This window comes from Mercenaria mercenaria, chromosome 9 (assembly GCF_021730395.1).
Source record: "Mercenaria mercenaria strain notata chromosome 9, MADL_Memer_1, whole genome shotgun sequence".
Lineage (NCBI taxonomy): Eukaryota > Metazoa > Mollusca > Bivalvia > Venerida > Veneridae > Mercenaria > Mercenaria mercenaria.
The window spans coordinates 84918922-84944648 of record NC_069369.1 but is presented as its reverse complement, the minus strand read 5'-3'; the positions used below and the strand labels follow the sequence as shown (position 1 = coordinate 84944648).

Genomic DNA, 25727 nt, shown 5'->3' with positions numbered 1-25727 from the left:
ATTTATGTAAGTTTTATAAAATATTACAAATATATACATTTAAACTTGAACATAGGTATAGAGTTAATATCATCATCAATAGAGAAGGGAATATTACAGTTAGGTTCCTTAACCACATATTGCACAATGTCAGGTTTACTTCGTTTTAGTAGAGCGCAGTATACCAGTGAAGGTATCGAGTATGATCATAAAAATATGGAATAAGGACATAAACCACGATTGATTTTGGGAAGTTTTTTTTTCTACTTAATTACATTGTTTCAAGTGATACTTACGTATAAAAGAATGTATAATTGTATATACAACAGTTCACTGTTTCAAAGTGATTACTTTTTTTGTATACGCAGAACTGTTCTTAAAAGCAGAACTGTTCCCAAAAATAGATTTTCAGTCATCTAATTTATTTCGTCGCGCAATCCAAACTTTAGTAAGGTGATTATTATCTATTTTTGTGACACATGCTTTATATGCGGGATTTAAGTTAAAGTCATATTGATATGTTTCAAGTAATTTTGTTGGTGGAACTATAATATAATATAGTGTTAAAGCCTTCGAGACAGTTATTTTACGCTCATCAAATGGAGTAAATTCAACCCATTACAAGATGGAAAAATGTAAACAGGTATCTTTTTTTTTATTTTGTGATAAAGGACTGCACGCCTCAAAATAGTGAGCTCGGAGAATAGGCCTGACAAAATGCAGTTATTTTTTCAATCTTCATTTCAATTTTCGAGCCTCGTTTCGGTAACATGACGTCAAGTATTATGCAGAGGTGAATAGTTTCGCTGTCTAATGATAGTTGTGAATAACTTCCTTTCCATTTGAAGACTCGAGCTTGCGTTGAGGCTTTGCCTTATTCATATTAATAGAAAAACAAATGCTAAAAAAAAACATCATATTGTTTTTTGTCTATTTGTATAATCATTTTCTGAGTTGTTGACCTAAAATCATATCTTTAAGACATATTTCCACCGGCTTGCTAACTCATGCGTAACAAAAGTAAACAGGAAATAGATATGACCTCCTTAACTTGTAAGTGCTTGGATTCATCTTTTTCCATGAAAAAAAAGCACAAAAGACGTATTTTGCATCATGTCAATGTGTGCTGCATCTCGTTATTCATGTAATGGAACCCTTTGGTCATCCATTCTGCCGTTTCCATTATGGTTTCGGTTTACTTTATGCTGGCTGTTTCAACAAAATGGCTGCTTTACTTTAATTTGTCTAGAACAGTGCTATTTTAGATGATTGAGTCAATTCAATATCTATGTAATAGGATCCTGCTGAAGCCGGTGCTGCGAGGTCTTGAGCATGAGGGTGTGGCACTTTCCATTATAGTACAGGGGTCAGAAACGTCTATCATGCAACACCCCGCCCCCTCGCACTCCCTCTTAGACTATTTTTATAGGTACTACATCGTTTTGCAGGAGCAACTCTTTCAAAATAAAAATTATCCCATGAAAAAAACTCTTTTGAACTAAATATGATTTCACTGTTTCCAATGCAACCATTCATTTTTGGAAAGGACAACCATATAAATGACAATCAATTATATTAACTAATTTGCATATTCATGAATTTAATTAGAATGTTAAATCAATTTAAATGAGCCAAACAGTTTTGATCTGGTCTTAGTGTCTCTCAGTGTTTTCTAAAATAGTATTTTGTTACTCTTATGGTAAAAGTTGTTACTCCAACTAGGTATGTTTAGCTCATTGCATAAAATGAACCAGTGTCACAACCAAAGTCTAAAAAAACTGCGAACACGGAAACTGAATAAAATGATATAATCAATTGTTATAAATGGAATTACAATTGTGTGAGCTATATTGTTTGCAGACATAGAATAAACACTTAATTGAAGGAGGAATCAGTATGTAACATACTTTACACATGTTACGTTATCATTTCAAAAACATTGTTTTATTTCATCAATTATTAGAAAATATTCTAGAAACTTAATTAATATTACTTATTTTGTACTATAACAATACAGTATGCTTCTTTACTTGTCAGACAGTAAGATTTTTTTCCGTAACACATTTTAAAATACGTTACCACTACCACTGATTTTTTCAAGATATTGAAGAAGAAATTGAAGCAACAATCATCAACATACTGATTTATTTAAACTGTTAGGGGATATTAAGATATTTTTATTTGAGATATTTTTCATCTGTTTACTACGAAATTCCCTAAAGTATATATTACATATTTTATGTAACTATTATTTTAAATTAAATTTCAATTAAACCCTCAATATTGTCCATAGGTTCATTAATATGATCATCAAGCTTATATGTGCAGTCATTCCTGTGAGTAAAAAGAAAATATTATAACTTAGGTATGTTTTTAATTTCAGAAATATTAGCGTTATAAGGATATATACAAAACCAACCCAGTTAGTTCAGAAGAGAGAACACAGATCTATAATTCATAGGGTATTGAGTCAGATATCCGGATGAGGCTTTTGTTCTCCATGACGATTTGATCAAAGACATTGAGTCTGAAGTCATTCGACCTCCACCTCTGTTAAGCACTTACTTGTAGAGAACTGATTAATACTGGTACAGAATCCAAGAACACTGGTTAGGTTAACAGCTCATCGTTACATTTCTGTTGCTAAGCGGTTCTAAACCAAAACTAACAAACAAAAGAAAATATGCAAATATTAAAAGTAAGACCTTTAGATTTAACTTTTACCGGGTTGTCAAAACTGTGATCTCTTTAGTGATAGCAAACCAAGATATATGAAATATATGTTACTTTAATATTTATGAAATGGAGTAGACTGTTGCAGTCATTTTGAAACATTTAAAAGCATGACAGAATGTACAAACTACTTTTTGATATTTCAAATTGCACAGACAAGGCCGAAATTGTACTATGTGGTGGAATATTTCGAGATATACTGGACCATTAAGAGAAACACGAACAGAAACTAGGCATCAGTCGTAATAAAAAGAATAGATAAAGTTTGAATATCAATTAAATTAGGTATCAAAGGCTATGAAGAAGGCATGGCCCACTGTGTCCAAACTGTAGCAAGAGACTTGAGAGTCATACGAATTGCTTCAGAAGCGAAGTATAATCAAATGCCATTCGTAAAAAATAAAGTGATTTTTAATAACCTATGATCTTCTTTTTTCACGCCATTTTATAAATAATAGGTTATAAAGCATCACAGCATTCGTTACAGCTAACCAACAAGAGAGCAGACATGCTATAGTAGGTTACATTAAAGTGAAAATATCGTAAGTCACAACTTAATCATGATCAAGACGTGAAGAATGTGATTCTTGTAATACTGCTGTCTCAAATTGTTTGCAGTTCATATTTTAAAGACATTTCGTCATTACTTAAAATTCAGATTTTTAACACTTTTTAACAATCCATTAAATTGTACTATAATAGAACACCGTTTCAGCCATTGCTAGGGGCATGAGGGCAGTTTAACATTTCATTACCATTCAAACAAAAATCAGTCAAACCAAGTCGGCTATCATTTTGCTTGGTTGTGTTCTATGCTTCCAAAAAATCATCTTTAGAAAATTAATGATCAAAACAACAGCCTTTAAGCGCCATGTGACTGTTGTGAAAAGTCACCCCAAGTTGTTAGATTTTCTGGTCCTTTGAGATCATTAAGTCCATTCAATTTTACAACAATAGAATTCCGCTAAAGCCGGTGCTAGGAAGGGGTGTTCCACATTTTATTACAGCTCTTTAAGAGACTCAGTTAAACCGAGTCTACTTTTTATTTGCTTGGTTGCATTCGGTGCTTCCAAAGGATCTTCTTAAAGATGTTTTTCATTTCTAAATATTACGATATTTCTAAATGTTACAGAATTATTATAATTATTAGTTTCTTTATTTTATATCCATCAAGATAACATTTTTTTCTAATATCTTCGTTTTCTACCACTAAATAGTATTCACATTCTGACAGCTTTTTGCAAATTCATAAGTTAAATCTAAAGAGTATTTCAACTACTTTTTAGTATTTGTTCAGTGCTGCTTTTCAATAGTGAGTATTCTATTAAAAAGAGCATGAATATCTCACTGAAATGCATGCGTATCTGAAATTTAGAAACAAAATGCTTTATTTCTCACGTAAATAGATACAATTTACGATCACACTTAAAAAGAATGAATATCCATTAGGAAAATGCATGTTCCATGAAGGCATCCCCACAATCATAACACTGTATCAGTGTATGGGTGTGTGCGTGTATGTGTACATAATTAATATATATACAATATACACATAACAATACACAGTCGAAATAAAACATAATTATTGTCAACAATGATGAAACCATCAAATAAAAGAAAAACATAATTAAGAAACTGATATTAGTATGATTAAACTGAAAGATACTTTTATTCAAAAAGAAAAAAGCACATTGAATAAGTAATGCATGTTTCAGATTATTTCTTTGTTGACAAAATAGAAGATAAGATGTTAGAATTAATACATATTTCTAAATACAATAAAATGCAGTGGTAACGTATTTGAAAGCGCCGTTACGGAAAAACATCTCACTGCTTGAAAATCATGGAACCATATTGTTTTGTAAGAGCATTTAATAACTTGATAACAGAATATTCCTTTAATATTTCCTAAGAAAATAAAAACAATACAATAAAACAAGATTACTGAAATGGTAACGTAACATGTGTAAAGTATGTTACTTACAGATATTCCTCCTTCTAATAAGTGTTTACACTATATTTTCATATGATGCAGCTCAAATAATCACCAGTCTATTGATCACTGGTTATTTTTTATGTTATTCAGTTTTAGTAATATCTTGTTTCAAGATAATATTTATGTTGTTTTTATTAGCTTCTGGCCCCAAATGGGTAACCCCATTTATTTTCCCCGTCCATCTGGCTTCCTGGGGATCGTATAGCCATCCCCCATTGGCCTTACAAAAAGCAACATTCATATGCATAATAATATTTTACATTTTTTAGTTTATCTTAATGTACTTCATGTATATTCCTTTTTAGACTTAAAAAATACAGTATTTTTCGTACAAGTAAACGGGTGTATTATATTAGTTTTGATATATCACAGAATCTAAAAGTAGGCAACTACAATATATAAGGACCTGAAGCTATGTATTTTTGTAGTTCTAAATATGAAAAAAAAATAACATAAACATTTACAGAGAAAAAAGGTATTTTCATGCATTACATGTACAGGACTAAATGTAGTTTTGTGTCATATATTTTACAATTGCTCACCTATCTCTGTCAACGTCATTGGACTTAACTAAGCTATGAGTTTTCGAAGCCAATCTTAGACTTTTTTTACACCTTCTATAGCAGGTAAAAAAATTTTTTGCTTTACACAAAAATACATATCGCTTTAATTCTAAAAATACAATGTCCACTTTACTGTCATTTTTACCAGATCCTAAAAGTACACACATACATTTTAATTGAAAATTTGGATAAAATTAATTGACTTTCTTGGAAACATACTGAATCAAAGGTTTTACTTTACTGCAGTCATAAAATAAGTGAATTAGAGTTACTTCATTTTCCTGACAAAATGTACATATTAAATTGTTTTCTTTAATGTTCATTTTGAACAAAAGTGAATTGGTTGGTAGAATTTTGTGTAATATTCTTATTTGCAGCCACTCTATGTATGTATCTTTAGAACATTTTAAAACATAACTATAAATTACTTCCAGTCAATGTTACAATGTTCATACAATCTCGACCATTTATCTTTAGTACTAGGTATCTCTTTATTGTCCATGTTTTGTAAATAAACTTATTTACGTCTGTTCTAGGTAACAAAGGATATGTGTAACAATTTATGCAAGGATTATGAAAAAATGAGTATTGGTCATTATTTACTTAAATATTTTTTTCTCGTAATAAAAGTTTTCACAGCATTTCTAATCCATAATACTGTAAGAAGTTGAGTTTCTTTCCCGTAATATTCTTTAGATAAACAATGTCTACAAAATTGCTATCCTCTTTCAGTATATCCTTACCTAATCTTATTTCTCTTTCATACAGAACTGGCATATATACAGGTTTGAAATTAGCAAGAAAATTTTCGTTGTGAAATAGTGGCATATTTAACAATTGTTCAGAATCATAAATGATAAACTTTCCAATATACAGTATGTGAGCTTTTAAAACAGCTTTCCAAAAATATTTTTTATTCTCTTCATAATTATTTCAGAAAATAACTTTCCGCAATTCATAACTTTGTTCACATCAAACAAACAATTAAACAGTTTATAACACTTACTTTCACTGTGTAAATGAAAATTTCTTAGCCATTTAATTTTCAAAGAGTTAATATAACTGTCTACATCTACCATTTTTAAGCCCCCCAACCATTAAATGATACACAAACCTCTGTATTAAATAAAAACAACTTGATACATCTTATAAACATTTCACCAAATTTAAAGAATGGCAATGTTTTCTCAATGAAACTGAAGGATAAGAAGTCGAAAGCTTTGTCAAAATCAATATGCATCAGTAATCCAGGAATATTATTGTCTTCACAATACTTCATAATATCATAAACTAAGTGGGTGTTTTCACCAATATATCTATTTTTAACAAATCCAGTTTGATCATTAGACACTAGAACACTTAGCACTTTTTTCAACCTATTTGCTATGCTACCTGAAGCTAATTTGTATACTACATTTAACAATGTTATTGGCCTCCAATTCTTGAGATATTGTTTTGGCTTGTTATCTTTTGGTATGCATATAATTGTTCCAAGTTTCAAATTTCTAGAAAAGGAGTTCATAACAAAGGCATAGTTTAATGCTCTCACAACAAAGTTTCCAATTTTGTTCCAAAACATTTTGAAAACGTTAATAGAAAAACCGTCTCAACCCGGGCTTTTATCATTTTTCATACGACTTAAAGTATAAGCTACCTCTGTGTTAGTTAAAAGCCCCTCTAAATTATTACTCTGTTCAGTATTTATTTTTTAACATTACAGTTGTGCAAATCCCTTTCAAGATCAAAATCTTTGATTACATTTCTTCACTATACAATCATTCATAGTAGTTTTGAGTTTCTTTAAGTATTTCCTTCTAACTGTATATTTGAGATCCATCTTCTTTTTCGATAAAAGAAATATTTTCACTAGAAATGTGTTGTTTTTCCAAATTACAAAAATAGTTTACTTTTTCTCCATTTTCTATCCAATTTGCCCCTGACCTGATAAAAGACCCCCTGAGTTTTTTATTTCTTAAATCTGAAAGTTCATTCTGTAACTGTAACAGTCTTTCTTTTTGTCTTCAGTCAAATTTGACTTCAGGCTTAAAATTTCTGCTGAAATTTTTTCTTCATAATTCTTTCTCACTTTTACCTTATAACTTGAATGTGAAATGGGTTTTCCACGTATTTCCATTAACAATGTTTCTAGAATTAACTGATCATTGATAACAAAATGTATGTTTGATCTATCCAGTAACAATACATTGTCTAAGTTATATACTTGAACACAATATTGTAAAATTATTTCATCTATCTTTGTATTAATGACTACTAGAAATTATGAATCATTTAGTAAGGAATTATTGAATTTCTTAAATACCTATGCAAATTATTTGTTAATAGAAAAAAGTCAAGCCTGGCTTGCGGTAATTGGGTAAATTTTCTCTAAGTATACTTTCTCACATCTCCGTGTATTTTCCTAAATGCATCTATTAGATTCCTATATCAATAAATTTCTTGCTTTTTTATGATGGTTTATTGATTTATAGTTTTCAAAGTCCTAGGTAGGGTTTAAAACTAAATTGTAATCACCACAAATAATATAACTATCCTTTGTGTCAAAAGTATCAATAGTATTAAAACACTTTTAAAAATATAGGGTCATCCGTATGGAGCATAACTATTAGTTAGAACAAATTTAATATCATTGTATAATAACTCTATAACCAAACAGCCCCAATTACTCTCAGATTTTACATTCAAAATTTTAATATCTAGATTTTTTTCTTAACAGTATGGCTACACCCTTAAAATTAGATTTACCATGGCTAAAGTAGCATTCCCCCTCCCAGTTAGAGTATATACTCTTTTCATGCTCTTGAATAAAATGTGTTTCCTGTAAACATAATATGTCGGAGTTTTGTATCCTTGAACAGAGAAAAAATATCATTACGTTTCCTATTGTTATTCAAACCACGACAATTGTAAGAGTAAATCTTCAAGTTATCCATAATTTATCCAGTACAACATTGTTACACTTCTATAATTATTTAAGAATAAAAAACTACATTCAGACAAGCAGTGCATACTTTTATATACTAACATAGCAAAGCAATGCATGTAAAAACTCAAAAACACAAATGCTCAAGTTTTTGCATTATCAACACAGTTTTATGTAGACTATTACATGAGTAAATCAAAATATTTAAAACACAGGTTACCTTAAGTAAAGTATTACCTTAGAAAGAACTTGGATTCATATAGTAACTAGTTCACAATCTATGACTAAGATCAATGTTCCAATACATGTAATGTTACAGGTTTATCTGTCAACACATTAGGGTTGGCATTTCTTTAAAGCCAGATCCAATATTTGTCAGACAATATATGATTGTATTCAGACTCTATTACCAACTTAAAAGTTTTATCATTTATTTCTTATTAGATGTCTGACACGTACTTTAACATTACATTCTTAATAGGAATTGCTCAATTTCGATCACCTGAAAGGATGTAATGATACTAAAATTGTGTGTATGCTTTTAGTATTTTATAAATACAAACCAACGAATTCATGTATCTAAACTACATATTCACATATCTTTGCATAATAGGCAGCACATTATTGATTTTACATGGCACTTTAGCAGAAAGATAAAGGGTCACGTAAGGAAAGGAAAACAAGCTGACTGAATATCCAATATTTACATGTATTAATATATGACCACAGCTTAGGTGGAGAAAGTATTTATACGTTTGGTGTACCTTTCATGAATTTATTATTCATGATCACTGGGTTGACATCGTCCAAAATGTCAAACTTGATTCTATCACCATCTTTTGTTTGTCCATATACTGACCCGTTAAAAAACCAAGCACTGCTTATTTCAATATGCCCTGCAAGTATATTTATCAAACCAGTATTCATTCTAGTGACATCATCTACCAGCTTATGTCCAGCTTTTTTCATCTCTTTTCTTTTCTACATCACTCTAGTTTTTACATTATTGTTTATCGCTTTAATGATCACTGGCTTTACCCCTACGTTTCTGGATGGCAATCTATGTATTGCCACTATTTCATGTTCACCTATAGTCACCCCATTTTCTTTTTTCAACAGGTTTCGCACAGTTGCACTCAATCTATCTATTGTCTCATTTTCTTTCTCTGTTACATCCATAATCTTGAAATTAATTTTACGAGAATATTGTTAATTATAGTTGGTTCTCATCGTCTCTTTGGCCCTTCTCTGCTGTTCTATCACATTTTCTTGCAATTCAGAGATTTGTTTCTGTTGTTCCTCTGTTAAGAGATTTATCTCAAGTAAGTGTTACTTAACTGTTGTTTTTCAAACCTGAGCGAGTCTATTTGTTCCTGTAATGGTTGACGTTTCTCATTTACCTGCCTTTCTATGTCTTTTTGTATTTTATCTCCTAAAGATTTCAGTATGATTTTTACTGTTTGTGAAACAATGTTTACAATATCATCCTTTTTAAGAACACTCTTTATCTCTCCTCTAAGTTTAGATAGTTCTTGAGTCATAGTATCTAACTGTATTTGAATGACAGCAATGTCCCCCATACTTTCATTGCTTACTTCTGAATGTGTTCGTTTACTAGGATTTTCAATCTTTGCTTGTTTACTGGGGTTTTCTCCATTTGTTTGTTTATTTTGATTAGGATTTGATTTGGGCTGACTTTGACCCCTTCCTGTCATGATGGTTGTAATAGTTACACAATAATGAAAGATGTTTTTAAAATAATTTCACCTGTTTAACACTGTCAAGAAGCAAGTGATCAGTAATCCTTTCATTGAATTGCACTAGTTGTACAAGTTGCCTTTAGCTGTGCAGCTTTCCAATAATCCAATAATAATCCAAAAATCATTGATATAATCAATACCATCAAAAATATCCAATATTTTGAAATGTTGTGAACTTGTGAATACAAAGAATAATCCCTTTTCAAGTCAATTTCTGCTTTTTCAAAAACTCATCCACTATTCCAATACCATATAATGATCTCTGTTAGAACTTCAATTCCATGTAGAATTTGTCACTTTTTCATCAGATTTAACTGTATGAAAAATTCAAAAAAAGAACAAAATTTAGCTGACCATACTGAAAAATACCCTCAGGCTTTTTCATTATCAAACCAATAGCCTTTAAGTGTCATGTGACGGTTGTGAAAAGTCACTCCATACTCGAATTCAGTGTTGTTAGATTTTCTGGTCCTTTGGGATCATTAAGTCTATTCAATTTTACAATAATAGAATTCCGCTAAAGCCGGTGCTAGGGGAATAAGGGGTGTTTCACATTTCATTACATCTCTTTAAGAGACTCAATAAAACGAGTCTACTTTTTATTTGCTTGGTTGCATTCGGTGCTTCCAAAGGATCTTCTTAAAGATGTTTTTCATTTCTAAATATTGCGATATTTCTAAATGTTACAAAATTATAATTATTAGTTTCTTCATTTTATATCCATCAAGTTAACTTTTTTTATATCTTCGTTTTCTACCACGAAATATTGTTCACATTCTGGCAGCTTTTTGCAAATTCATATGTTAAATCTAAAGATTATTTAAACTACTTTTTAGTATTTGTTCAGTGCTGCTTTTCAATAGTGAATATTTTATTAAAGAGCGCATGAATATCTCACTGAATTACATGTGTTTCTGAAATTCAAAAAAACAAAATGCTTTATTTCTCACGTAAATAGATACACTTTACGATCACACATAAGAAGAATGAATATCCATTAGGAAAACACATGTTCCATGAAGGAAGCCCCACAATCATAACACTGTATCAGTGTATGGGTGTGTGCGGCTATGTGTACATAATTAATATATAAACAATATACACATAACAATACACAGTCGAAATAAAACGTAATTAGTGTCAACAATGATGAAACCATCAAATAAAAGAAAAATATAATTAAGAAACTGATATTAGAATATTTAAACTAATAGATACTTTTATTCAAAATGAAAAAGGAACATTGAATATGAAATGAATGTTTCAGATGATTTCTTTGTTGACAAAAGAGAAGAAAAGATGTTAGAATTAATACTTTAAAGTTTAAACTAATCAATGATATCATTATATTGTTAACAATAATTTCAATTTCTTTTCTACACGTTTCTAAATACAATAAAATGCACTGGTAACGTATTTTAAAGTGCCGTTACGGAAAAAATCTCCCTGCTTGAAAAGCATGGAGCTATACTGTTTTGTAAGAGTATTTAGTAATTTCGGCCTGGGTGGTTCCAATACACCCGCTTTAAAAGTGTTGGGTATTGTTTAAACACCCATTGGATATAGTGCCTGCTTTTTAATTTTGTTTTTTGGCAGTTACTGTGATATGCAGGCTCCATAACCACAGATCCTATCTCTTAATTCCAGTTTATTTAGTTCTGCCCATTGTTTTCTCGTTTAGGGCACATCCATTATGTTATCTGGGGACCATACACCGCTTTTCATGGAATTGCACTCTGTGCATCATTGAAGGTTCCATGTGCACTGCCGTATGAAAACATCTGCGGGTGTCTCTAAATTGCATTCTGGTACTTATAACATGTGTAAATGTTGAGTTCTGCGCAACCCGGGGCTAGAGGTCGTGGACGGTAGCTTGCACTTCCACTACCGTCCAAGAACAGGCTCAATCAAACCGAGCCTGCAACATTTTCGTTTATGTCGTGTTGGGCGACCTGTGGTATTCCACATTTTTATTTTGATAACAGAATATTCCTTTACTATTGCCTAAGAAAATAAAAACAATACAATAAAACAAGATTACTGAAATGGCAACGTAACATGTGTAAAGTATGTTACTTCAAATAAGTGTTTACACTATATTTTTATATGATGCAGCTCAAATAATCATCAGTCTATTGATCACAGGTTATTTTTTCATGTTATTCAGTTTTAGTAATATCTTGTTTCAAGAGATGTTTGTTTAGGCATTGGTTTATTTTATTCAAATTAGCTAAACAAAGAGTAAATTATTTACCTTCAGAATTGCAAAATACTATTTTAGAGAACACTGTGATAATTTAAGACCAGGTCAAATCTGTCAGGTACATATTTTCTAAATGATTGATGCAATAAAACAAGGTTATTGAAATGGTAACATAACATGTATTAAGTATGTTACGTACTGATTCCTCCTTCATTTAAGTGTTTACACTATATTTGCAAACAAAAAAGCTCATATAATCATTTTTTTATTGATTACAATTAATTATATATTATTATGTCTTAGCTCCATTTTGACATCATGTTTACTGTTTTATCACCAAAACTGACCAATCATTTATGTGGTTGTCCTTGTTGCCACCGAAACGGTGAAATCATATATAGTTCAAAAACGTTTTTTCATGGGAATATTTTTTAATTTGAAAGGGTTTTGGTCCTGCCAAACAATTTGGTAGCCATAAAAATGTCTAGTGGGTGTTTGGAAGACGTTTCTGGCCCCCACCTATTACATCTTATGAACAGATTCGATCAAACCGGGTCTGCAATGTTTTGCTTGGTTGCATTCTGTTCTTCCAAACGATCTTCTTATGCATTGTTTATCTATTTTCATTTCATTTTCAATTATATAAGGAATGTTGGCAAAGAATGAAATCATACTTATTATTAAAAGTAGCAGGTACATTCACATATCTGATAAACATACTTGTATAATTAAGAAAGAAAACAAATGGCAACCAGTTACACGCTATCAGTAATTACATAACATAAATATCTTTATTAATGTCACCGAAAATATCGACCTTATCAAAAGATTAAAATGTATGGAAAATTTTCTTAGCGATACTTTTTTGTTACAAAATCATCTTCAACTAAAGAAACGTAACACGCAAGTTCAATATACAAACATTTTAGTTTCTTGTAATATAACTTAATCTAGAAACAAAATATACTTCAAACGTCCCCATGATATCAATGACAATGTCTTTAATAATACGAACAGTAAATTTATGAAGTTTCTAAGATATTTAGAAAATATGTTGTTAATTTTAAGAACATGAAAATTTCAAATATCAAATGTACATAGATATCCGTTTATTTATTTAAAGATCTCGACACATTTTCCAAAATCACAAAAATACAGATGACTGCTGTGTTATCATTCAATGAGTAAATACCATTTATAAGGATGCATAGATGATGTTGAGTTTCCCTGATATCTAATCAAATATCAATTTAAATTCAAATTAGTTTTCAATATATGTCACATTTTTATATCTTTATCTGTATATTATGTTTATGTCCATTTCCTAAAAACGCTGCCTTATCAAGATGAGATGAATTTGGAGGCACGTGTCTTTTTCAATAAGACGCATATCTAGTTTTTTAAAGATTCTAAGCAACCCGTCTTTTTTCACAAATCTTAGTTATGACTTATGTTTGATTAAAATGTTTAATAAGGTTCGTCTTCATATTTTGACAAGATGCCTGAATCTATTGTTGTACATTTACATTTCAAAGCATGTAAATGATATCATTTAATTATAATTTTTACAAATTGATTGTGTGACACTGTTACTTTATTAATTAAATGAACCTTCTGAATCAGCAGTAATATATTTGAATATTTTGTGTAATAAACCATACCTTGTAAATCATTATCTCTCAAAAATAACACTGCAGGTTCTACAATATATCACACTTATTTCTCTAACGTTTAATTGAGTGGCCTTCTTGGCCGACTGGTTCAAGTAGCTGATGTCGAATCACTTGTCCCTCACAAATATGGGTTCGAAATCACGCTTGGTATGTAGAGTATTCTTGTGAGGAAGATATCGAGCTTGCTTGCATACGCTCAGTGGTTCTACTGAAGTGACCGCCTATGCTTGAAATAATGCTCAGATTAAAAACTGCAAAACTCGCCGTATGACCTAACTCTTACCCCAAACAAATGTTAATTAAGATAAGATATCGTGACCAAAGACTGGTATTTCTTATTTTAGTAGTTCGAATATTTGACGAATTCTGAGGTCTATTATACTAATTCCTTCTTCTTTACTTTATGACACGTTACTTATTTCACTACATCTTTATACTACTGTTCATATTATTACAGTGCCGGCCAAAATAGTTTGAAAACCGTTATTTTCATACTCTCCAGTTTATATGTCTTATCACTAAAGAATCAATACTCATATCATGCTGTACCTGGGAACAGGTTTGAATCATGCATCTTCTCAAATGTTTATTTAAATGGTATATGATATTTCACCTTATAAACACAGAGAAATACTTTTTACATATTTATGCATATTTAAATAATGTACTTAAAAAGTATATGACCAAATTATGATGAAAAATTGAATCTTTAACTTCTTTAATCCAGACTGGACTTTTTGTTTAAAGATACCAAGTACTAGGTAATATCATCGTGTGCTATTTTATCTGTAATTCGTAATAACAAAATTAATTAACGAATCTATAGTGGAATAAAACTACCATCACATAACAGATAGCTATCAAGGATGAATAGAGGTTTTCTTTGTTAATAATTAAAAATTTCATGAAAACGGAAAAATAAAATGAACAATTATTATAGTTAAATATCTTAGCATGAAGTTATGCTAGTTAGTGCTAGTAAGCTGTCGGTTTTCATGATTTACTGCGATAATAATGCTGGCCTTCATGATATCAAAAAAAATATAAACCCAGATAGAGTTTTCATGAAAGCCACTACTTCACAAAATTTCATCAAACTTTTCATGAAAAGTATACATCACGAAAAATTCCTACTTTTCATGAAAAGTTAGCCGATATCACGAAACCTTTAACTGGTATATTGTGGCAGTTTAAAACACCAAGTATAAAATTTTCATGTTAAGATATTTATATTGCATTCATCAAAAGTTATGTTCTCATTATATTTTTAGTTCATACTTTTCGCAAGCAAAAGGTTTCATGAAAACTAATAATTAAGCGGTGGCAGTTTTATGCCAGTATTCAAATGTAATACTTTTTTACATTTTCACTTTGTTACTTTGTCACAGTGAAGTATTATCATTAAGAATCTATCTACAGTCACGACATTTTCTTCACGATAGGAGAGAAAATGGGTTTTCAAAAATGTTCGTGTCTGTAAAAGAAATACATTTTATTACAGAGTTCTTGATTTCGACATATCATAAACACACAAAATGGTGGTCCGATCTTAAAAATTCTTTCAGCGTTATGATAGGCTTGAAGATGGCTTTCATATAAATTTAAATTATTGTCAGGCTTTCCTTGTCCTTTGAAATTTGTCATTTGACATATAGCATATAACACTAGGTATGTAGTATTTGAATGAAATATTTGACAATTAACTTAAAACGTTTGGAGTTTACAATTTACTACTAAGCTTTTGGCATTTTGCATCAGTAAGTCAAATTTAAAATATAAACCATCATTATGATTTTTAGATATGCAAGGAAATACATTGAAAACACAACATGTATATGATGACAATAAAAGATAATAATGCTTCATTCAAGAAACAATTCTACAGTTGATTTCATGTTATATCAAGGATGCAAGCATAAACACCCTTGTTTACAAACAAATGTCAACAGATTTTACAATTAACCTTTCTTTAATGCCCATAGAGAAATAATGCTGAATTGATAGTTTTCTATAACCCCTTGAAAAGTGATAATTTTATTTTAAAGGAAGGATGAGGTTTTGGTTAATGTAATTAAGTCTGAAATTTCGCAGGCCTTTTTCTCTATATTAGATAGATGAATAAGTGCATTAAAAATTTCGTTTTGTTTGTTAACATACAGCAAATTCATCACTAATTCAAACTTTTGTTGACTGTTAGATAAGTAAATTCAACTTAGAAATCCAAAGTTCCTGAAGGTCAATGATGCTATCTTGATTTGCTTGTTAATGAATGATACATACAAATTGTAAACTAGCACATGGTAACTTTTATCATTAAAATAATTGTGCAGTCTGTGTAAATAAAACAAGATACATGTTTATTTTTCATCATTGTTTTAATGTACTTACTAGCACATCATTTTAAATAAACATATTAATATTCATACAGTATTTTTCACATATAAATAACCTGAAATAACCACCAAATGCACTTAACCAAGGTACAGCATGATAGCAACTTGAGTACTGATTTTTCAATGACAGGATAATAATTATGAATGTAGCTTCATGCGGATTTGTCTTTGTAAAAGGCAGGAGGCTGGGCTGTTTGTTTATAGTCGAATACTACTTTATGACAAATTGACAGTTTTTCTATTACAACCACTGTTGTTTGTCACATTCACTTTTCTCTTGGCAACCAGCTTCAAATAGATGAGCGCATGGTCCTTTCATCCAACAGTTCTTGTTTATGGCATTACTTATTATATAATAACGAAGTTTTATGAATATTTAAGCAAACGTCACAAGTGCTCGTAATCTAATCCTTGGTTAATTTTACGTGATTGGCTTAGATATCGTGTTAATAAATTACACGAGCCAAGATTAAACTGTAGAGATAATGAGTTTTGAGTCTTTGAGTTTGACTTCTAAATATCAACTGTCGAAACGTAAAACATTTTACCGAAAATTGCATCAAGAGAGAGAACAGTAAAATTGATATAAATGTAATAAACACAAATTTTGGATGTGTAAAACACAATCTGATTAAAATCATCTCCTCAATAACGCTACGCATGAGGATGTGACAGCGACCCGTCGGAGGTCACCTTCTTGCGACCTTTCCACTAACAAATCAAGTAGAAGACGAAAACAAATCTATATTTAGCCTCATGAGCCTGGGGTTCCAACGTTTTAAGTGTGATAAACACTGCTTTATAATACTTATGATGACCGCACTGAACGTAATCGACACAATTTTTCCAGTTCAATATTTTGTGAAAAACGTCCAATTGTTTTAGGTTTTAGTTCTTTGATATTAACTTTTTTCAAAACAGTTTTGATAGCACTCAAACACAAATGGACGGCGCCATTTTGACGGTCGAGCCTACGTTTATTCTGTAACAAGCGATTTCACTGGCCGTTTTCGGAAATCCGATACGATGCGAAAGCAGTGTAGAACTGGCCACCGTCAGATCTTCTACGTGTACAAGAAGATCGAGATTTTAATCAGATTGTGTAAATCACAACTTACAATTAAGCTTCTTCTTACTTGCATCTTCAAAAGGTACCAGAATATTAAACTTGAAATATTTTCTTTCACAAATGCTTGTTTATAATACAATGATCTCAATTATGTATTAAGCAAAACTTCCGATCGAACATCTTGAGTCATAAAATAGATTTTAAGGCTTTTAACCAGATCTTATAATTCTGACTGTTGTTTTGCCATAGTGATTCTCCTATTTTACTTTAAAAATGATAAGAAATTGATCTTTCCTTAAAGATTTCTAAAATTTTCATTTAAATAAAACTTCACAAACATGTGAGATCATCATGTTAGTTCACATCGTTAATTCCTTTGAAACACAACACCTTTACCAAAAACACGTATTGCACTGTACTTCAAAACATGTTGTAAAGGTCATTAAGCATGTTCATTATTAAGGTCCCTTAGAACTGACTTTTATTTTGGCAAAATTATTTTCCGTTTTGCCCAAGAAAAGTGTACCATTTGTGCCATTTCCTTCAACAAAACCTGTGCATGCATTGGATGAAAAACAAACATAGGATCATAATGCAAGAACACGCATTACATCATGTTCCATATAACTCTGTGTTTTATATGTGGAAATTATTCCCTCTTTTGTACTTGAAAGACGAGTATTTATGGCTTTCCTTACACATCTCTGAGACCAGTGAAGGTATTACATCAGAAATTTACCTTAAGCTTCTTAAAGCTTTCATAACAAGTTCAAAAACTCGGAGAGCTGTGTATACAAACTTGTTTCCCTTTCGTATTACTACTTCATTTTTTCAAAAAGTTTAATATTTAAAGAAAAATATGATTAAGTCAAAAGTAGAGAATTTTATGTCACAAAAGATGATACATATCTATAAGAGGTGTTGTAAGGCACAATAATAATAACCCTGCGGGAACAATGATACAATTATCTCCCTTTTTGTATTTGTTTTCAATTTATAACATTTAAAGATTATCTTTGACTCTGCTATGGGAATTAAGTATGTCTTTACACAGTGAAAGATAAATTAACAGAATGTAAATACTTTAGTCTGCCTTTCTAATATTACACTTCATTTTTCATATTTTCAATCTTTATGAGAATGCCCTTAATTCTACAGAAGTGATATTAATTCCACTGAAGGGTTATTTTATTTCATATTGTTATAATGATAGATACATTAACCACAAATCGTGTCCAAATAACGATAAAGTTATCTGCCTTTTTGTATGCATTTAAATACGTTTAATGCAATATTTTGACTCCAACGAAAGGAATTTAATATGATTTTACTCTGTGAAAGATCACAATGAACGGAAAAAACGGCAGACAACATTTTTCCTTGTCATGAATGTTTATAAAATAGTCTCCATTTTATACTTATCTTTTCACATCTTGTAAGAATTTATGATTTAAGGACACGTCACAGCTGAGATATTTTAGCATGATTGTAATACACATTTAGTATCAAAATCTTGTTTCCAATATATGTGCTTATAAGATAAATCATCAATATCTATCTGAAAATAAGTGAAGTGTTTTGTCAAATCTTGTCAAGTTGCAACCCTGTAAATGGCCCTGATTAGTGACAAATGATTGAAACAATAGGAATTCTCATGAGATTTGGATAGACAAAACGACAGTAAGTTAGCGGTATGTGCTTGAACCTTTTTTAGGAAATCAAACTCAGAGGTGAAAATAAGAGTTAACTTTTAATTCGTTCATGAACCTGACAAATTTTGTCATTAGTTTTCACGATATGTTAAAATTATGTTTTAGTTTATTTTCGGTAATAATGGTGCCAATACTCGTTCTTAAGATATGAAAATAGATCTCTTCTGGTGAATGAAGAAAAACATTAGATTGAATCATAACGTAAAGATAGGTAGAAAGAACGGAATATTTCAGTTGGTTAACTTGAAATTTCCCCTTTTTAGGATGGAGAATCAGACAGTTTCTAGTATAAATTTAATAATTGTTTAAATTGTTTCTTCATACATATCTCCTCTGCATCCATTTGGTGAAAGTTGATGAAACTTGGCCTGTTTGTTTCTTAAGAGGTTCTCTTCCAAATTTGTTCAAACAGTTCAGCTTGGTTGTACATAGGGGCCGCCAGAGGTATATTTGGAAACATGTTTCAAGAATAAAATAGTTGCAATATATCGATGGAGCGATTTTAAAGTCCTTGAGTATATGGTATTTTTGTCTCGTTTGATAGATCCCATACATATAAAGAGAAAAAATATCTATTAGCATTTTTGAAAACATCTGTCCTTTTCATCATTCTGCACATAAGACAGTGTGTTCTTCTGTTGTAAAAACATGATTCCTATATGATTATGATGATGTACTTCCGTGACAAAATCTGTTCAAATATTATACTTCTAATCAGCACAAAAAATAATAAACACAGATCCATCCAGTATTTGTTGTATTTTCATGCTTTGATGTAAAAGTGTTTTTTTTTTTTTATTATTATCATTCAAGTGGGTCGTCTCCCTTGAATGATGATATCTCAAAATTGTTGGTATTTGACATTTGCGTGTAGCTAAGGGGAAAATGAGAAGAACAATATGTCTATTAGAAAATACTTCGAAATAAACCTTTAAGTTGTGATAATGTACTGTGTAATTAGTCAGCTTGAACATTTGGCTTGGGTGCTTCAAAAGTTTAAATATCCCTTTTATGTGATACCTGCTTTTAAATTCTAATTACTGTCTGTGATATGCAGTCTGTTTAGTTTTGCCAATTGTTTTCTCGTTTAGGGCAAATAAGTTAATTCAACAAGGGACTATAAGATGCTTTTAATGAAATTGCACTCTGTGTATCACTGAAGGTTTCATATACACCGCCGTGTAAATACATCTATGTGTGTCTCTAAATCATATTTTTTGGTAAAATATGTAAATGTTGGGTATGGCACGCGAATTGCACAATAAAACACAGAACCTTGGTTTTCAAGTGAGTTCTGTCCAACTCGGGGCTAGAGGTCGCAGTGGGTAAGCAGGCTCACTCAAACCAAGCCTTCAACATTTACATTCATGTCGTGTTAGTCGACCTGTGGTTTTCCATTTTTTCTTCTTTAATAATAAGTGAATCTCATTTCTTCATTTTCAGCAACCCCGAAGCAAGCGAGAGACGAAGAGAATGATACTTATGTACCAACGCCTAGTGCCCAAAGTAGGTATTATTTGTAATCTGCACCAATATACAAACATTTCATTGGAATATTTATACGCCCGTTTTTCTTTTAAAAAAGACGTATTATGTGGTGGTGCGTGTGTCCGTACGTTCGTCCGTCATACTTCGTGTCCGGGGAATAACTCAATAACCATTCAAGGTATTAACTTTAAACTTAGCATATTAATAGATGGTGATGAGATGACGTTTAGAGTACATAAACCAGCTCGGTAGGTTAAAGGTCAAGGTCACAAATGGAATTCGAAGGTAAAATGTGACCCTCATATTTTCTGTCCGGAGCATCACTTAATAACCATTCAAGGTATTGACTTTAAACTTGGTACACACATAGGTGTCGATGAGACAATGTGCAGAGCACATAAACGGTAGGTCAAAGGTCAAGGTCCCAAATTAAGCTAAAAGGTCACATTTGTCCTTGATATTTTGTGTCCGGAACACAACATATTAATCATTCAAGGTACTTACTTAAATATTAGCATATAAGTAGGTGGCAATGAGAAAATGTGCAAAGTGCCTGACCTAGGTCTGTAGGTCAAAGGTCAAGTTTAAAGCAAGGTCACATCTGTCAAATTTTGTGTCCAGAAAAAAACAACAAAGATGAATACCCAACAAGGTAAGCCACGTTCTAAAACCGCAGCCTCCCCAGAGTATAACTTTAAGTTAATAACCATTCAAGTTATGATTTTGAACTTTGAATAAAGGTAGGTGATGATAAGACGTTGTGCATGCAGCATGAACTTGGCCTGTAGGTCAAAGGTCAGGTCACATATTGAGTTCAGATCTGCCCTACAGAGCACAACTTAAAAACAAATCTTTTCAAGATTTTTTGTAATGTACACGCCATTTCCCATTATGCTTCATTTTATTTTTTCTATATTGATGACTCATAGATTATTGTAAATCCTGTCCTAGTTGTGGGGCTCATGTACATCAATAACTCTATTTATATGTACGGGTTTCTAGAAGGTTCAGTCAATAGAGTGTTAACATTTTTTCAAAGTCTTGGTTATTCTTAGTTTTTCAAGAAACTTTTTTTATATTCTTGGTGATACATGACAGTTATGGAATCTTCCATGATGCTTAAGATAGGAAGCTGTATCTCAGGACAGGACAGAACTGTAGTTCTTAATAGCAAAACATTTTCAGTTTGGACATTTAACATTTGATGGATATACATTAACATTTTGGACTGAAAAACTTTATCTTTAAAGAGAGGAGTTATATCTAAAATACATGTAGTTTGAATTTTGTGAGGATTTTGGAATTATTTCTTATTGGATTTAAATTTAACCAGGACAGGATTTGGACTATTTTGCATATAAAATTTGTCTTTACAGCTAGTTAACATTTCTAATTATTTGAAGCATTGTTACTTTTCATAATAATCATTATAAATAGTTCCTCGTTTGTTTTTCTGTTACTTTTAGTATTTTAAGTAACAAACAAATGTTATCCTTAGGCGTGACAGAAATGGGGGTTCGTCCGGGATCAGTCATTGACTGTTCATATTTTGAGACCTTTCAGCTAAAGTTTACAAATTATTTTGAACAAAAAACTTCTTGATTTCAATTTTGGATAATCTGTTTTCAAAGATAAAAAGACATTAAATAAAGTCTTCAAATTGATTTCTAAGTCCTTCAAATAATCAAAAGTGATTTTTCAAATGTTATATTTATGAAAGTTTTGTTTATATCAACAACTGGAGTTTTAATATTTTTTTTAAAAGATGTAACCACAAATAATGACAACTCTTGCCTTAGGCAAGTACTTACAAACAGTGATGTCCATTAGTTTACTTCCCTTTTAATTACACAATTGAGTGGAAATAAAAAGGTTTGTTTTGTTGGGTTTAACGTCGCACCGACACAATTATAGGTCATATGGCGACTTCTAGCTTTGATGGCGGAGGAAGACCCCAGGTGCCCCTCCTTGCATTTTTTCAACACGAGCGGGCACCTGGGTAGAACCACCGACCTTCCGAAAGCCATCTGGATGGCTTCCTCACATGAAGAATTCAACGCCCCGAGTGAGGCTCGAACCCACATCGATGAGTGGCAAGTGATTTGAAGTCAGCGACCTTAACTACTCGGCCACGGAGGCCCCCTCGGAAATGAAAAGTGGTTAAGACACAATATTGTAATATATTCATATGTGTTTGATTTACCCTAAAAGGACTTAACTGCTTCATTTGTTTTTGTCAGCTTATTTATTGTACAATTAATAACTTGACAAGACAATATATATAATAATAAAATGAAATATCACTGCGTATGTTATAGTGAAGATACTACAGTTTTGCTTGTATCAGAGTGTCACAGTTATGAACAGGTGTTGTAATACCTAACAGGTAGGATGAGTTAAGGTGCAATTATTTTGATCTGTATTTCCTATGCCAGTAAGATGTTATATATTGCCCTTCTTCAGTTTCCATGAATTTTTGTATTTCAGGCAAGACAGCTGTTGTCTTATGTAAGTCACAGGAGCTGCCCAAAATGGTGACAAGTGGCAATGACAAACAAGTCATACTGCATGCACCTAAAGATGATCTAATTATTTCTGGTACCTATAGCATGGGTAATGAAATTTAAGACATTCTAATTCTATTTCCTCTTCTTGTTTGTACGTCTTAAGTCTCCTTTAAGTAATGCCTGAATGTTTCACAGCAATCTAGCTTGCAATTAGGCATTAAGCCATATATTTGCCAAACTATACAATTTACCAAGTCACTCTTAATGTGCTGGTCTTATTTTAGTAAAAAGTGTATCTGTTACCTCTATGCATTAGATAGATCAATTGTGGTGAATTTGGCTCTTGTTTCGTTTCAACTCAAAAAAAAAAAATTACTCTAGAAAGGGTATTCCGAACCAAATATCAGTAGTACACGTTAGATTTGAAGATGTATTCCATGAAGCAAAAACAGAAGTACATCATGGAAGTCTTTTCACACTAGAGCATTTTTAGCCATCTGTTAGAAAGAAGTGATTTAAACCAGTGAGTAATATGTGCTCTGTTCAGTTTGTGCATGTAAAAGTGTAGCTCTTATTTCAAATTAAAAAAAAAAGACGTATTTGTTGATGTAAAGGGAGGTTTTACGTATGTATGGATATAACTTAAATTTACTTGTTCTGGTACTTTTGACAGATACTAAGAATAAGGTTTGATGCACAGTTACTGGTTTAAATTTCCTAGTTCCAATAGGGTGTTCCAATAAGTGCGAAGTTGTATTTGCTTGTAATGCTGCTTTTGGTTTCCGACAGTATCCTACTGTCCATATGGGATATCAGGACAAACTATTGACACAGCGAAATAAAAAGCCCCTGTCAGAGTTTTAGATATGTTTATTTATGTAAAGTAGTAAGAAATAAAAACAAAATAGATAAAAGAAAAGTGTAAGATAGCTTTTGTTATAATTATAACACTCATTTATAAGTATACATTGTATTGTTCTGCTTTTATCAAATTATTTTTCATTTATATTTACAGGGATGCGTCGCTCATATGCTAAATATATAGTGGAATATGGCGATAAACTTTTAGCATTTGAGGATGCTTAGCACATATTGCCAGCTACAATGACAGAAGAAGTAATAGAAATAATCATTATTGGATAAGTTGGATATTCATTTTATTTTGGTGACTTCGGACGGTGCCTTGAATGTGATGTGAGAAACACATTGTGTAACTTAGTGAAATTCATTGCTCGTTCTTTTCTTTGCTGCAATGTTCTCAATGACGATGTCTTGATACATTCTAACCGAATCTGAAACTGTTGGATGGAAATGAGATACGGGATTATTACAATAAGGTTTAGAAGTGATAAATTACAAATCTCAGTATCAAATCACGTAATAAGGTATATTACTGATCCATTCAGTTCATGAGTAGGAAATAATTTTGAAAGAGATGGATTATTTCAACCAAACTGCGCTTTTCTTGCTTTCATTTCAAATTGTTTTAAGAATGTGAAAATAGTAAAATTGATTTAATGAATTCCGTAGATTTTGGAACACAGAACAGTAAAAAGCTTCATTGTCATACATGTTTACCGTTTCCAAGAACAACAGAATGGTAATTAAAAATGTACCGGAATCATAAACTCCCATTTGAAAACAATACATTTAGTAGTCATGTAATGTTTTTATGCAAGAATACCTTCGGTCTCGGTCACAAACATTCCCGCGGGCTTCTACAGACGTTAATACGCAAAAAACATGTATTATCTCTACATTCAAATAAAAAAACATGAAAGGATTTACTACTTTTTCTACAACTGTTCTACCGATCTAATACAGAAACTTAAATTACGAAAACCGAAAAGTCATCATGATTGTTTGGTAAATTGGTTCTAAGTATGAAAGTGTGTACTTATAACACGTTTGTAAAAAGGGAGATTTAAGAGGGTTTCATCAATTTTAATCGTTTTATTAATGTTATTAGGTGATGCTTGAAAATATGTATTAGTCCTGGCATAATATATTGTTCAAGTTGCAGAATTAAAATAGATTAAAGTCGGTAGAAAAAAATTATTATATTATCAAAAACTGAGTTCTTTGAATTGTGGCTAAACAAAGTGTTGAAGTTGGTACCATTTCGCCTGTACAGCAACGTTTAACAGAAACTATTTCATTACATATTTCTATATTAATTATTATTTTTTTAATTAAAATTAAATGGTCCAAGTTTTAGTACATTTTGAAGCTGATTATAAATTTTCGAATCTTATTTGATCAACTGGGTAAAAACGTTTCATGTTTTATTCGGTTTGTCATTTTTGAAGAAAATGGCAATAAAATTAGGTTGAATGTAATAACAACCGTGCTTTTGTTGTCGTTGGAACATACATTTTCTAACAATGAAAAATGAATGAAGTTCAAATTCGAAATACTAAATACTACATGTAGATTTATACCATTCTGTCTTAAATTTAAAGATTTCTTTTCTTTGTTTATCCCGATTAAAATAAAACTCGGTAAAACTTTTAATCCAAGTATTGTGCGCATCTAAGGTCAATTCCAAAGAGGTCTTAAGTGTTCCAGATTCTGCACTTCTTCCAGTTAATACATTTGTTGCTTATATCTCGATTTCATTTAAGCATGTTTATAATTATTTTGTTTCAATATTGAAGTTCGCTTTGCACTGTGTTCATCCATCTACTTTCAGAATAAAAGTCAAAGCGTC

The 25727-nt window shown here is 31.1% G+C and overlaps 1 protein-coding gene and 1 long non-coding RNA gene across 2 annotated transcripts in view; one reads left to right on the top strand and one right to left on the bottom strand.

The window, feature by feature from the left end:
* The window catches only part of LOC123547620 (histamine H2 receptor-like), a 315142-nt gene that overhangs the window by 169757 nt on the left and 119658 nt on the right, over window positions 1-25727 (bottom strand). The gene's annotated exons all lie outside the window — the stretch shown is intronic.
* LOC128559621 (uncharacterized) lies at window positions 163-25727 on the top strand. Its single transcript, XR_008372506.1, has 4 exons — window positions 163-622; window positions 20466-20528; window positions 22998-23123; window positions 24033-25727. It is a non-coding gene; the product is annotated as an uncharacterized LOC128559621 (long non-coding RNA).